Genomic DNA, 14,124 nt, shown 5'->3' with positions numbered 1-14,124 from the left:
TTCTGAGCTGCTTTAAAGGATGAGAATGAAAATGGCAGCCTCCCGAGGGAGGATCAAGATGGCGAAGAGTAGGAGACCTATATTTCATCTGGTCCCAGGAATTCAGCTAGATAGGGATCAAACAATTTTGAACACCTATGAACTCAACAGGATATCAAAGAAAAGAATAGCAGCAACTCTCTGAATGGAAAAGTGACCACTTTCTGGAAGAATGAAAAGACAGAAAAAATCACCTAAAAAAAAACAACAAGAGGCAGTACCAACTGCCAGGGACCTAATAAATATGGACATTTGTAAGATGTCAGAACTAGAGTTCAGACTGACGATTTTAAAGATACTAGCTGGGCTTGAAAAAAGCATGGAAGGTATTAGAGAAAACCTCTCGGGAGAAATAAAAGAACTAAAATCTAAACAAGTCAAAATCAAAAAGGCTTTTAATGAGGTGCAATAAAAAATGGAGGCACTCACTGCTAGGATAATGAGGCATAAGAGAGAATTAGTGATATAGAAGATCAAATGATGGAAAATAAAGAAGCTGACAAAAAGAGAGATAAACAACTACTGGATCATGAGGGAAGAATTCGAGAGGTAAGTGATATAATAAGATGAAAGAATATTAGAATAATTGGGATCCCAGAAGAAGAAGAAAAAGAGAGAGGGGAAGAAGGTATATTGGAGCAAATTATATTAGAGAACTTCCCTAATTTGGGGAAGGAAACAGGCATCAAAATCTAGGAGGCACAGAGAACCCCTCTCAAAATCAATAAAAATAGGTCAACACCCCGACATCTAATAGTAAAATTTATGAGTCTCAGAGACAAAGAAAAAATCCTGAAAGCAGGTCAAGACAAGAGGTCTGTAACCTACAATGGTAGAAACATTAGATTGTCAATGGACTTATCCACAGAGACCTAGCAGGCCAGAAAAGACTGGCAAGATATCTTCAGAGCACTAAATGAGAAAAATATGCAGCCAAGAATACTATATCCAGGTAGGCTGTCACTGAAAATAGAAGGAGAGATAAAAAGGATCCAGGACAAACAAAAACTAAAGGAATTTGCAAACACGAAACCAACCCTACAAGAAATATTGAAAGGGGTCCTCTAAGCAAAGAGACAGCCTAAAAGTAACATAGACCAGAAAAGAACACAGACAATATATAGTAACAGTCACCTTACAGGTAATACAGTGGCACTAAATTCGTATTTTTCAATAGTTACCCTGAATGTAAATGGGCTAAATATCCCAATCAAAAGACACAGGGTATCAGATTGGATAAAAAAAAATAAGACATATCAATAAGCTTTCTGAAAGAGACTCATTTTAGACCCAAAGACACCCCCAGATTGAAAGTGAGGGGGTGGAAAACCATTTGCCATGCTAAGAGACACGAAAAGAAAGCTGGGGTGGCAATCCTTATATCAGACAAATTAGATTTTAAACCAAAGACTATAATAAGAGATGAGGAGGGACACTATATCTTACTTAAAGAGTCTATCCAGCAAGATCTAACAATTGTAAATATTTATGCCCCTAACATGGGATCAGCCAATTATATAAGCCAATTAATAACAAAAGCAAAGAAACACATCAACAAAAATATAATAATAGTGGGGGACATTAACACCCCCTCACTGAAATGGACAGATCATCTAAGCAAAAGATCAACAAGGAAATAAAGACTTTAAATGACACACTGGACCAAATGGACTTCACAGATATATTCAGAACATTCCATCCCAAAGAAACAGAATACACATTCTTCTTTAGTGCCAGTGGAACATTCTCCAGAATAGATCACATCCTAGGTCACAAATCAGGTCTCAACTGGTACCAAAAGATGGGGATCATTCCCTGCATATTTTCAGACCACAATGCTTTGAAACTAGAACTTAATCACAAGAGGAAAGTCGGAAAGAACTGAAATACTTGGAGGCTAAAGGGCATCCTACTAAAGAATCAATGGGTCAACCAGGAAATTAAAGAAGATGGAAAAAAAATTCATGAAAACCAATGAAAATGAAAACACAACTGTTCAAAATCTTTGGGATGCAGCAAAGGCAGTCCTAAGAGGAAAGTATATAGCAATACAAGCCTTTCTCAAGAAACAAGAAAGGTCTCAAATACACAACCTAACCCTACACCTAAAGGAGCTGGAGAAAGAACAGCAACTAAAGCCTAAACCCAGCAGGAGAAGAGAAATAATAAAGATCAGAGCAGAAATCAATGAAATAGAAACCAAAAGAACAGTAGAACAGATCAATGAAACTAGGAGCTGGTTCTTTGAAAGAATATATAGGATTGATAAACCCCTGGCCAGACTTATCAAAATAAAAGAGAAAGGACCCAAATAAATAAAATCATGAATGAAAGAGGAGATATCACAACCAACACCAAAGAAATACAAACAATTATAAGAACATATTATGAGCAACTCTAGGCCAGCAAATTAGATGATCTGGAAGAAATGCAGGCATTCCTAGAGATGTATCAACTACCAAAATTGAACCAGGAAGAAATAGAAAACCTGAACAGACCTATAACCACTAAGGAAATTGAAGCAATTATCAAAAATCTCCCAACAAACAAGAGCCCAGGGCCAGATGGCCTCCCAGGGGAATTCTATCAAACATTTAAAGAATTAATACCTATTCTTCTGAAACTGTTCCAAAAAGTAGAAATGGAAGGAAAACTTCCAAACTCACTTTATGAGGCCACCATTACCTTGGTCCCCAAACCAGACAAAGACCCATCAAAAAGGAGAATTACCGACCAATACCTTTGATGAACATGGATGCAAAAATTCTCACCAAAATGCTAGCCAATAGGAACCAACACTACATTAAAAGGATTATTCACCACAACCAAGTTGGATTTATCCCTGGGCTGCAAGGTTGGTTCAACATCCACAAATCAATCCATGTGATACAATACATTAATAAAAGAAAGAACAAGAACCATATGATCCTCTCAATAGATGCAGAAAAAGCATTTGACAAAATACAGCATCCTTTCTTGATCAAAACTTTTCAGAGTATTGGGATAGAGGGTACATAACCTCAATATCATAAAAGCCATCTATGAAAAAACTCACAGCGAATATCATTCTCAATGGGGAAAAACTGATAGCTTTCCCCCTAAGGTCAGTTACATGGCAGGGATGTCCACTATCACCACTGCTATTGAACATAGTACTAGAAGTCCTAGCCACAGCAATCAGACAGCAAAAAGAAAAAAAAAATCTGAATCTGGGAAGAAGTCAAATTCTCACTCTTTGCAGATGATATGATACTTTATGTGGAAAACCCAAAAGACTGCACCCCAAAACTGCTAGAACTCTTATAGGAATTCAGTAAAATACCTGGATATAAAATCAATGCACAGAAATCAGTGGCATTCCTATACACCAACAACAAGACAGAAGAAAGAGAAATTAAGGAGTCAATCCCTTTCACAGTTGCACCCAAAACCATACGATACGTAGGAATAAATCTAACCAAAGAGGTAAAGGCTCTGTATTCAGAAAACTATAAAATACTCATGAAAGAAACTGAGGAAGACACAAAGAAATGGAAAAATGTTCCATGCTCATGGATTGGAAGAACAAATATTGTGGAGATGTCAATGCTGCCTAGAGCAATCTACACATTTAATGCAATCCCTATAAAATACCATCCACTTTTTCAAAGAAATGGAACAAATAATCCTAAAATTTGTATGGAACCAGAAAAGACCCAGAATAGCCAGATGAATGTTGAAAAAGAAAAGCAAAGCTAATGCCATCACAATTCCAGACTTCAAGCTTTATTACAAAGCTGTCATCATCAAGACAGTATGGTACTGGCACAAAAACATATACATAGATCAATGGAACAGAATAGAGAGTCCAGAAATGGACCCTCAACTTTATGGTCAACTAATCTTCGATAAAGCAGGAAGGAATGTCCAGTGAAAACAAGACAGTCTCTTCAACAAATAGTGTTGGTAAAATTGGACAGCCACATGCAGAAGAATGAAACTGGACCATTTCCTTACACCACACACAAAAATAGACTCCAAATGGTTGAAAGACCTCAATGTGAGACAGGAGTCCATCAAAATCCTAGAGGAGAACACAGGCAGCAACCTCTTTGACCTCAGCCACAGCAACTTCTTCCTAGAAACATTGCCAAAGGCAAGGGAATCAAGGGCAAAAATGAACTATTGGGACTTCATCAAGATAAAAAGCTTTTGCAAAGCAAAGGAAACAGTCAACACAACCAAAAGTCAACCAACAGAATGGGAACAGATATTTGCAAATGACATATCAGATAACAGACTAGTATCCAAAATCCATAAAGAACTTATCAAACTCAACATCCAAAGAACAAATGATCCAATCAAGAAATGGGCAGAAGACATGAACAGACATTTTTCCAAAGAAGACATCCAAATGGCCAATGGACACATGAAAAGGTGCTCAACATCACTCTGCATCAGGGAAATCCAAATTAAAACCTCAATGAGATACAGTCAAAATGGCTAAAATTATCAAGTCAGGAAATGATAGATGTTGGTGGGGATGCGGAGAAAAGGGAACCCTCCTACACTTTTGGTGGGAATGCAAGCTGGTGTAGCCACTCTGGAAAACAGTATGGAGGTTCCTCAAAAAGTTGAAAATAGAGTTACCCTATGACACAGCAATTACACTACTGGGTATTTACCCCATAGATGCAAAGGTAGGGATCTTAAGGGGTACGTGCACCCTGATGTTTATAGCAGCAATGTCCACAATAGCCAAACAATGGAAAGAGCCAAGATGTCCATCGATAGATGAATGGATAAAGAAGATGTGGTATATATACACAATCAAATATTATGCAGCCATCAAAAGGAATGAAATCTTGCCATTTGCAACAATGTGGATGGAACTGGAGGGTATTATGCTGAGCGAAATAAGTCAATCAGAGAAAGACATGTATCATATGACCTCACTGATATGAGGAATTCTTAGTCTCAGGAAACAATCTGAGTGTTGCTGGAGTGGTGGGGGGTGGGGAGGATGGGGTGGCTGGGTGATAGACATTGGGGAGGGTATGTGATATGGTGAGCGCTGTGAATTATGTAAGACTGTTGAATCACAGACCTGTACCTCTGAAATATATAATACATTATATGTTAAAAAAAAAAAAAAAAACAAGAAGAAGATAGTAGGAAGGGAAAAATAAAGGAGGTTAAATCGGAGGAGGAGACGAACCATGAAAGACTATGGACTCTGAGAAACAAACTGAGAGTTCTAGAGGGAAGGGGGGTGGGCGGATGGGTTCACCTGGTGATGGGTATTAAAGAGGGCATGTACTGAATGGAGCACTGGGTGTTTTATGCAAACAATGAATCATGGAGCAGTATATGAAAAACTAATGATGTAATGTGTGGTGATTAACATAACAATAAAATTTAAAAATAAATAAATAAATAAAATTCTACTGAACAACAACAAGAAAAAAAACGAAAAGAAAATGACGGCCTCCCAATCTCCAGCCCCAGAGCTGAAAGACACCCCCTACTCCTCAGTGCATTCTCAGGGAAAAGCAATCACTCTTGTCTCCCTTGTCTCCATCCACACTCGTGCTCACCCAGCCTGGGAGTGAGCATTTCTATCTCAGGAATGTGACCCCACTTCAAGTCTCCAAACCCTGCAGACTCCTGCTGTGTGCATCCATGCCACACTGGAGGGAGTGAGATCTCACCACAGTTCTTCCTCTTGCTGAGCCCCTGCTCAGAGAGCAGTCACCTGATCATGCCACAGTTCGGGATTTATGGCAACACTGAGCAGAAAGCCCACTCCTGATCTCGCTGTTTCCAGCCGGCTTCCCTGCTCCAATTCTTGGGAACTCTGCTGCACTGAGGCACCCTGTTCTTTCTGTGACCCTGGGGATCCTGAGACTACACTGTCCCACCTAGTATTCTGCCCTGCTTTGCCACATGAAAGCCTTTCAGGCAGGGACATCCCTCACCAGAGCAGACTACTAAAATGTTGTGATTTTGCCACTGCTATATCACTTTCTGGTAGCTGGCTTACAGAGGTTCCCTCCCCCCTCAGTTTATCTTCTGATATATTATCTCAGATTCACTTCTCCACACATCTTTCCTTGCAAAAAGTGGTCTCTTTTCTACTTGTGGAATTACAACAATTCTTTTCTTAGCTCTCTGGTTGAGTTCACAGGTGTTCAGAATTTTTGATGGCTATCTGGCTGAATTCCAGGGACCAGATGAAACTAGGGTCCCCTACTGGTCTGCCATCTTCCTCCTCCTCCCCCCTTTCATCCATTTTGAAATTATGTCTGTGTATGGTATAAAAACATGGTCCAGTTTCATTCTTTTGCATGTTACTGTCCAGTTTTCCCAACACTACTTGTTGAAGATACTTTTTCCCATTGGATATTCTTTTCTACTTTGTCAAAGATTAATTTACCATATAGTTGTGGGTTCATTTCTGGAATTCTGTTCTGTTCCATTGATCTATTTGTCTATTCTTCTGCCAGTACCATGCTGTTTTTATAACTACAGCTTTGGAATATAACTTGAAGTCCAGAATTATGATGCCTCCAGGTTTGCTTTTCTTTTTCAAGGTTGTTTTGACTATTCAGGGTGGGGTCTTTTGTGTTTCCATACAAATTGTAGGACTGTGTGAACTCTGTTAAAAATACTGTTGGTATTTTGATAGGGATTACATTAAATGTATGATTGCTTTCGGTAGTACGGACATTTTAACAATATTTGTTCTTCCAATCCATGTGCATGGAATGTCTTTCCATTTCTTGTGTCATCTTCAATTACTTCCATTAGTGTTTTATAGTTTTCAGAGTACAGGTGTTTCACCTCTTTGGTTAGTTTTATTCCTAGTTATTTTTTTTTTCAATGAGAAGTAAGAAATATATATTTTATTTATTTATTTATTTATTTATTTATTTATTTATTTATTTATTTATTTTTATTATGCTAAATCAGCCAGCATATAATACATCATTAGTTTTTGATGTAGTGTTCAACGATTCATTAGTTTTGTATAACACCCAGTGCTCATCACAACACATGCTCTCCTTAATGTTACGGTCTTTGGTGTAATTGTAAATGGGATGGTTTTCTTATTTCTCTCTCTGATGTTTCAATATAGAATAATATAGTATATATTATATAGAAATGCAATAGAGTTCTGCACATTGATTTTGTGTCCTGTAATTTTCTTGAATTTATCAGTTCTAGCAGATTTTGTGTGGGGTCTTTTAGGTTTCCTATATAGAGTGTCATCTGCAAATAGTGAAAATTTGACTTCTCCCTTGCCAACTTGGCTGCATTTTATTTCTTTTTGTTGTCTGATTGCTGTGTCTAGGACTTACAGTGCTATGTTAAATAACTCTGGTGAGAGTGAACATCCCTGTCCTTATCCTGAACATAGAGGAAAATCTCTCAGTTTTTCCATGTGGAGGATGATATTAAGTGTGGGTTTTTCACATATGGAATTTATTGTGTTGTGGTATGTTTCCCTCTAAGCCTACTTTGTTGAAGGGTTTTACCATGAATAGATATTATAATTTGTCAAATGATTTTTCTGCATATTGAAATCATCATATGGTTCCTATCGTTTCTTTTAGTAATGTGATGTATCACATTGATTAACTTGTGAATATTGAACCACCTTTGCAACCCAGGAATATATCCCACTTGATTGTGGTGAATGACTCTTTTAATGTATTGTTGGATTTGGTTTGCTAGTATTTTATTGAGGACTTTGACATCTGTGTTCATGAGGGATATTGCACTATAGTTCTCTTTTTTAGTGGTGTTTTTATCTGGGTTTGGAATTAGGCTAATTCTGGCTTCATAGAATGAATTTGGAAGTTTTCCTTTCTTTTTCTATTTTTTTGTAATGTTTGGGAAGAATATATATTAACTGTTCTTTAAATGCTTTGTAGATTTCACCTGTGAATCTATCCAGTACTAGAGTTTTGTTTGCTGAGAGTTTTTAAATTACTGATTCAATATCTTTGCAGATTATCAGTTTGTTCAAATTTTCTATTTCTTCCTGTTTCAGATTTGGTAGTGTGTGTTTCTAGGAATTTTTCATTTCTTCCAGATTGCCCAGTTTGTTGACATAATTTTTCATAATATTCCCTTATAATTGTTTGCATTTCTGTGGTGTTGGTTGTTTCTTCTCTCTCATGTGTGATTTTATTTATTTATTTAGGTCCTTCCCTTTTCTTTTTGATGCATCTGCATAGCAGTTTATCAATTTTGTTATTTTTTTCCAAGAAACATCTGATTTCATTGATCTGTTCTTGTTTCTCAGTTTCTATATAGCTTATCTCTGCTATAATCTTTATTATTTCCTTCCTTCTGCTGGTTTTTGGCTTTGTTTTCTTTTTTTCTAGCTCCTTTGCATCTAAGGTTTAGTTCTTTACTTGAGAAGTTTCTTGCTGCTTGAACTAGACCTGTATTGCTATATAGTTCCTTCTTAAGACAACTTTTGCTGCTTCCCAAAGGTATTGTACTGTTTTTTTTTTTATTTTCATTTGTTTCCATGTAATATTTTATTTCTTCCTTGATTTCCTGGTTGACCCATTTATTGTTTAGTAGCATGTTGTTTAAATTCCATGTAATTGTGGTATTTCCAGATATGTTCTTGTAGTTTACTTCTAGTTACACAGTGTTGTGATCAGAATAGGTGCATGGTATGAATTCAGTCTTTTTGTACCTGTTGAGGCCTGTTTTTTGACCTCTTATGTGATCTCTTCTGGAAAATGTTCCATGTTCCTTGGAAAGAATGTGTATTCTGCTCTTTTAGAATGGAATGTTCTGAATATACATGCTAAGTCCATCTGGTCCAGGTTGTCATTTAAAACCATTGTTTCCTTGTTTATTTTCTATTTTGATGGTCTATCCATTGATGTAAGTAGGGTGTTAAAGTACCCTACTATTATTGTATTAGTTTCAGTTAGTTCCTTTGCATTTGTTATTAAAGTTTTATATATTTGGGTGCCTAAATATTTACTATTGTTAGACCTTCTTATTGGATTGTTTCCTTCATAATTATATAGTGCCCTTCTTGGTCTCCTGTTACAGTCTTTGTTTTATAATCTAGTTTGTCTGATATAAGTATTGCTACTCCAGCTTTCTTTTGGTATCCCTTTGCATGATAGATGTTTCTCCCTCCACTTACTTTCTTATTTTTAAGATTTTATCTATTTATTTGACACAAGCAGGGGAAGCATCAGAGGGATAGGGAGAAGTAGACTCCCCACTGAGCAGGGAGCCTGATGTGGGGCCCAATCCCAGGACCCCAGGATCATGACCTGAGCTGAAGGCAGATGCTTAATCAACTGAACAACCCAGGTGCCCCTCTCCTTCCACTTACTTTCAATCTGCAGGTGTCTTTAGGTCTAAAATGTGTCCCTTGTAGGCAGCATGTGGATGGTTCTTGCTTAATTATCCATTCTAATACCCTATGTCTTTTGACTAGAGCAGTTAGTACATTTATGTTCACAGTAATTATGAATAGCTATATACTTAATATCATTTTATTACTTGTTTTGCCATTGTTTCTGGAGATTTTCTCTGATCAGTTTTGATCTCTCCTTTCCACTCAAAGTGTTCCCTTTAATATTTCTTGTAGGGTTGGCTTAGTGGTCATTAACTCCTTAGTTTTTGTTTGTCTGGAAAATTCTTTATCTCTCCTTCTATTTTGAATGATAACCTTGCTGGATAAAGTATTCTTGGCTGCAGAATTTTCCCATTCAGAACTTTGAATATATGATGCCACTTCCTTTTGGCTTGGTAAGTTTCTGTTGAGAAATCTCCAGCTAGCCTAATAGGTTTTCCCTTTTAAGGTAAGGACTTTTGTCTTGCTGCTTTTAAGATATTTTCTTTATCACTGTATTTTGCAAATTTAATCACAATATTTCTTGTTTTCCTGCTTTTTTTTATTTTGATGGAAGTTCTCTGTGCCTCCTGGGTTTAGACGTCTATTTTCTTCCCCAGATTAGGAATGTTTTCTGCTTTTATTTCTTCAAATAATTTTTCTGACCCCTTTTCTCTCTTTTTTTCTGGGACCTCCATAATACAATTGTTATTATATATGATAGAGTCGCTGAGTGCCCTAAGTCTTTTCTCATGTTGCATAATTACTTTTTTCTCTCTTTTTTTCAGCTTCAGTACTTTGTCCATTACTTTGTCTTCTAGGTCACTAATTCATTCCTCTGCCTCTTCCAGACTCCTGTTCACTGCATCAAGTGTGCTTCTAATCTCATTTATTGCACTCTCCATCTCTGATTCTTTTTTAACTCTTTTATCTCTATGGTTAGGGTCTCACTGATGTCTTTTATTTTTCACTCAAGTTCAGTGAGTATACTTATGCCTGTTGCTTTAAATTCTCTATCAAGCATGTTTCTTATATCTTTTTTTTTTTTATCTCTGGCCATGGCCTTATCTTTTTCTTTCATTTTGGATAAATTCCTCAATCTTTGCATTTTGTCTAAGTCTCTGTCTTCTGTGTGTTAGTAAAGCCAGTTATGTTTCCTGCTCTTGACAGTAACAGCCTTATGAAGAAGAGGCATGTAGTGCCCAAGGCCTAGCACTTCAGAGAGTGTCTCCAGTGTGTACTTGTTTTGCTCTGCTGTTGTGTTTTGTCTGCTCAGTCCTTCAGACCAGTCATGTACTGAAGCTCATCCTGCCTGCTGTGGGCAGGGTTTGGTCCCTGGCCTGAATGCAGTGAGATTTAACTAGGTGTGCTCTTGTCAGCTTATGAAATAAGATGTGACACCACCTCCCAGAACTGAGGCCCTGCAAAACTCTGGTCAGGAGATGCAATATGGGCAGGGGTTTGTTCTGGTGTTCTAGGGGAGGGGCCAGGCATGCTGGGACTGAGTCAAGGGTGTCTGAGAAAGCAAGTCCCACTGGAGTGCATGGGGTGGGGCTTGGTGAAAGCATGTCAGGTGGCCAGTGTATGTTCTGCACTGCTTCCATTAGGTGTCTCTCTGTTTATGCTGAAGGGCAAGGGAGGGAAATGGCACCAGCAACTCCTTTTTTTCCCAAAGAGGTATCTCTGTGAACACTGCCTCTCTTGGAAATGCTCTGAGAAGGGCAAATAATCTCCTTATTGTGTGCCTCAGGCACTCTTCAGATCACTGTTTCCACATTGTCTGCCCCCAGATCATTTGCATTCCTTCTCTCCAGGAGCGGTGCAACTTAACCCAGACAAGCCCATTGGCTCTAGGCTTTAAGCTTTACTGGTTGTAAGAACTCATGAAATTCAGCCCCTCTTGTTTCCCAAGCCAGTGGCTTTGAGGAAATATTCTGTGTTCTGCTGTGTGGTCCTGTCTCTCACCATTCTCCTTGACCATGGCTCCCTTCCCTCCACAGCATCCAGTATCTATTTCTCTCTTAAACCATGTCTCTGCACTTCTATCCTTCTTCAATATGGCCTCATCTTCTCTTTCATTAGTTGTGGAGCTTGTTCTGTCAGTCTTCAGGTCTATTTCTGGGGTATTCAAGATGATTTGATGGATATCCTGTTGTGTTCACGGGACAAGCTGAGCCTAGGGACCTCCTACTCTGCCACTGTCTTCCTCTCTCTTTAAGGAGTACAAATTTAAGTCTTGTCCTGTATTTGTGGTTTGTAAAATGTGTTTCTTAAAGCTTTATATGCAAGAGAGATCTTTCAAGAGCTTTGCAAATACTTTGTTCAGAATTCCTTTTTAAAATATGTACTTTTATGTTTTCAGCTATTAAGAAAAACTGTAATGAAAACACACATAAATGAATAAAATTGACAATAAATGAACCATTAAAAAGCAACACATAATCAAATTATTATATGCTCACTCTGGTCATCAAAAGAAACTAATTATCATTGGTATATTTTATAATAAGTAAACATATAAATTTGAATTTACAGAATAAATTTGTGTTAATAAAAAAACACATATTTCCATGTATATATTTGGATTCTTTGTAATAATTATATGGAACACAGAAGTTTTATAAACACCCCCTCCTCGAAACAAATAAACAACAAAATTTGAAAACCTATAGGCTTACATGTTTTTTTTGGGTTACTTTCAGCTCTAATAACAAAAGCAATAACAGCAATGATATAAGCTAAGTCTTACTGTGCCAGGCAGTGGGCTCAGTTTTCTACATCTCTCAGAGCAGATAATCACCAACAGTTCTGAAACTTACTAAATGTATTGGTACAAATGAGGTGCAAATATGCCAATAGCTCCAAAGTGATACTTGTGCCAACAGATCTCAAGGATTTCTTTGTTCTGATCTTGCAAAACTCCCCTGAAAGCAGGGTACCTACAGAAAGACCCCTGCCTCTGTAATGTGCAGCCTCTTTTCTCTATGCTGGCAGCTATCTGGCACAAGCAAAATCTCCATATGCAGTCACTGAACACTAGCTGGGATGAAAATTAGCACCTTTTCCCTCATAAAGTCCCCCACTTTATGAATGTGACAGTCATCCTTTCCTTTCACCAGCTCATTTCTCTAAAATCTGCTGCCTGCTATCAGATTGCTATCATCTGCTTGTGCCTTCCTGACTGCTAAGTGGATTCCTTCCAGTGTCACCAGGTGGCAAGCTCTGAGTCATGGGAGTAAGAGGACCAGGCTGACTGTTTCTGGGTGGCAGCATCCAGCTAGCACTGGAAGAGAGGTAATGAGGCATGCTGGGAAGTGAGAAGATAGGTTGTCATTGGTTCCAGTGCTGACATAGACTCAAAGGCCACCAACATGTTGATTCTTCCTGCCTACACATTCTTTTTTTTTTAAAGATTTTATTTATTTATTTGAGAGACAGAGAATGAGAGACAGAGAGCACGAGAGGGAAGAGGGCAGAGGGAGAAGCAGACCCCCTGCTGAGCAGGGAGCCCGATGTGGGACTCGATCCCGGGACTCCAGGATCATGACCTGAGCCGAAGGCAGTCGCTTAACCAACTGAGCCACCCAGGCGCCCTACACATTCTTTTAGAAAGACATGTCCACTAATGACCTACCACCACACTCAGAGCAAAAGCCAAAAGTCCTACACTATATGCATCTACTACTCCCTTACCCCTCTGACTTTATCTCTTACTACTCTCCCTCTTACTCCCCTCTACCTGGTTTTCTTGCTGTTCCTCAAACACACCAAACATTCTCCTACATCAGTGTTAGCATCCTTCCCCAGATATCCACATGGCTCATTACCTCACTTCCTTCAAATATTTGCTTAAGCACTTCTTTCTAGTTGATTTTTTTGACTGCTCTACTTAAAAGTGAAACATGCCACCCCTACTAGCACTTCTTATTTTTCTTACTTTATTTTTCTTAATAAAATTTACCACTAAAATACATACTTTATATTCACTTATTTATTATCTCTCACCTTCCACTAGAATATAGTCTTTGTGAGGGCAAAGACTTTGTTTTGGTCACTATTCTATCCCCAGTAACTAGAATAGTGCCTGACACACAGTAGATGCTCAGAAAATACTTGTTGGATGAATGTCTGGGGTTTAGATTTGAAAAACATTTAGATTCCAACCCAAGGTGACCTCTGGTCTGAGTCAGTGAGAAAAACCTTGGATTGAGTGTCAGAAGATCTGAGTTCAAATTATGGCTGTATCGAGAGGCTGCTGGGACGATGGCAGAGTAGTAGGACCCTGGGTTCACCTCTTGCCACGTGTCTGCCTAGAGAACACCCACATAGGCAGAAATAACCCTGAAAGCAACCCCAAAACTGGCAGAACAGACTCTGCAGCCTGATGTAGATAAGAGGTCACAGCAAAACAGATCCATCCCTTCCAATTGCTCCTGGCAAGAGTCCATCAAAGTAGTGCCACAAGCCTGGCAGTGTGTGTGTGCAGCCCAGACAAAGGTCAGCACCACTCCAAAGTGAGTCCTGCTCCAGGGAGAGGATAAGATAACCACACACCAATATGACTGTGACCCCAGCAGTGGGCTGGAGGCAGGCAGCTGGTCTGACTGCAGGCCCCACCCACCAACAAAAGCTTCTCAGGGGACAATGAAGGGAAAGTGCCTGTAGTTTAGTGCTACTTCATCTCTGGCAAACACCTGCTCTGACTCAACTCAAGCCCAAAGCACCCC

This window comes from Mirounga angustirostris, unplaced genomic scaffold (genome assembly GCF_029215605.1).
Source record: "Mirounga angustirostris isolate CCGP_5_RB_7025 unplaced genomic scaffold, mMirAng1.0.hap1 SCAF_11, whole genome shotgun sequence".
Lineage (NCBI taxonomy): Eukaryota > Metazoa > Chordata > Mammalia > Carnivora > Phocidae > Mirounga > Mirounga angustirostris.
The sequence above is the reverse complement of the archived record's forward strand: the minus strand, read 5'-3'. Positions refer to the sequence as shown.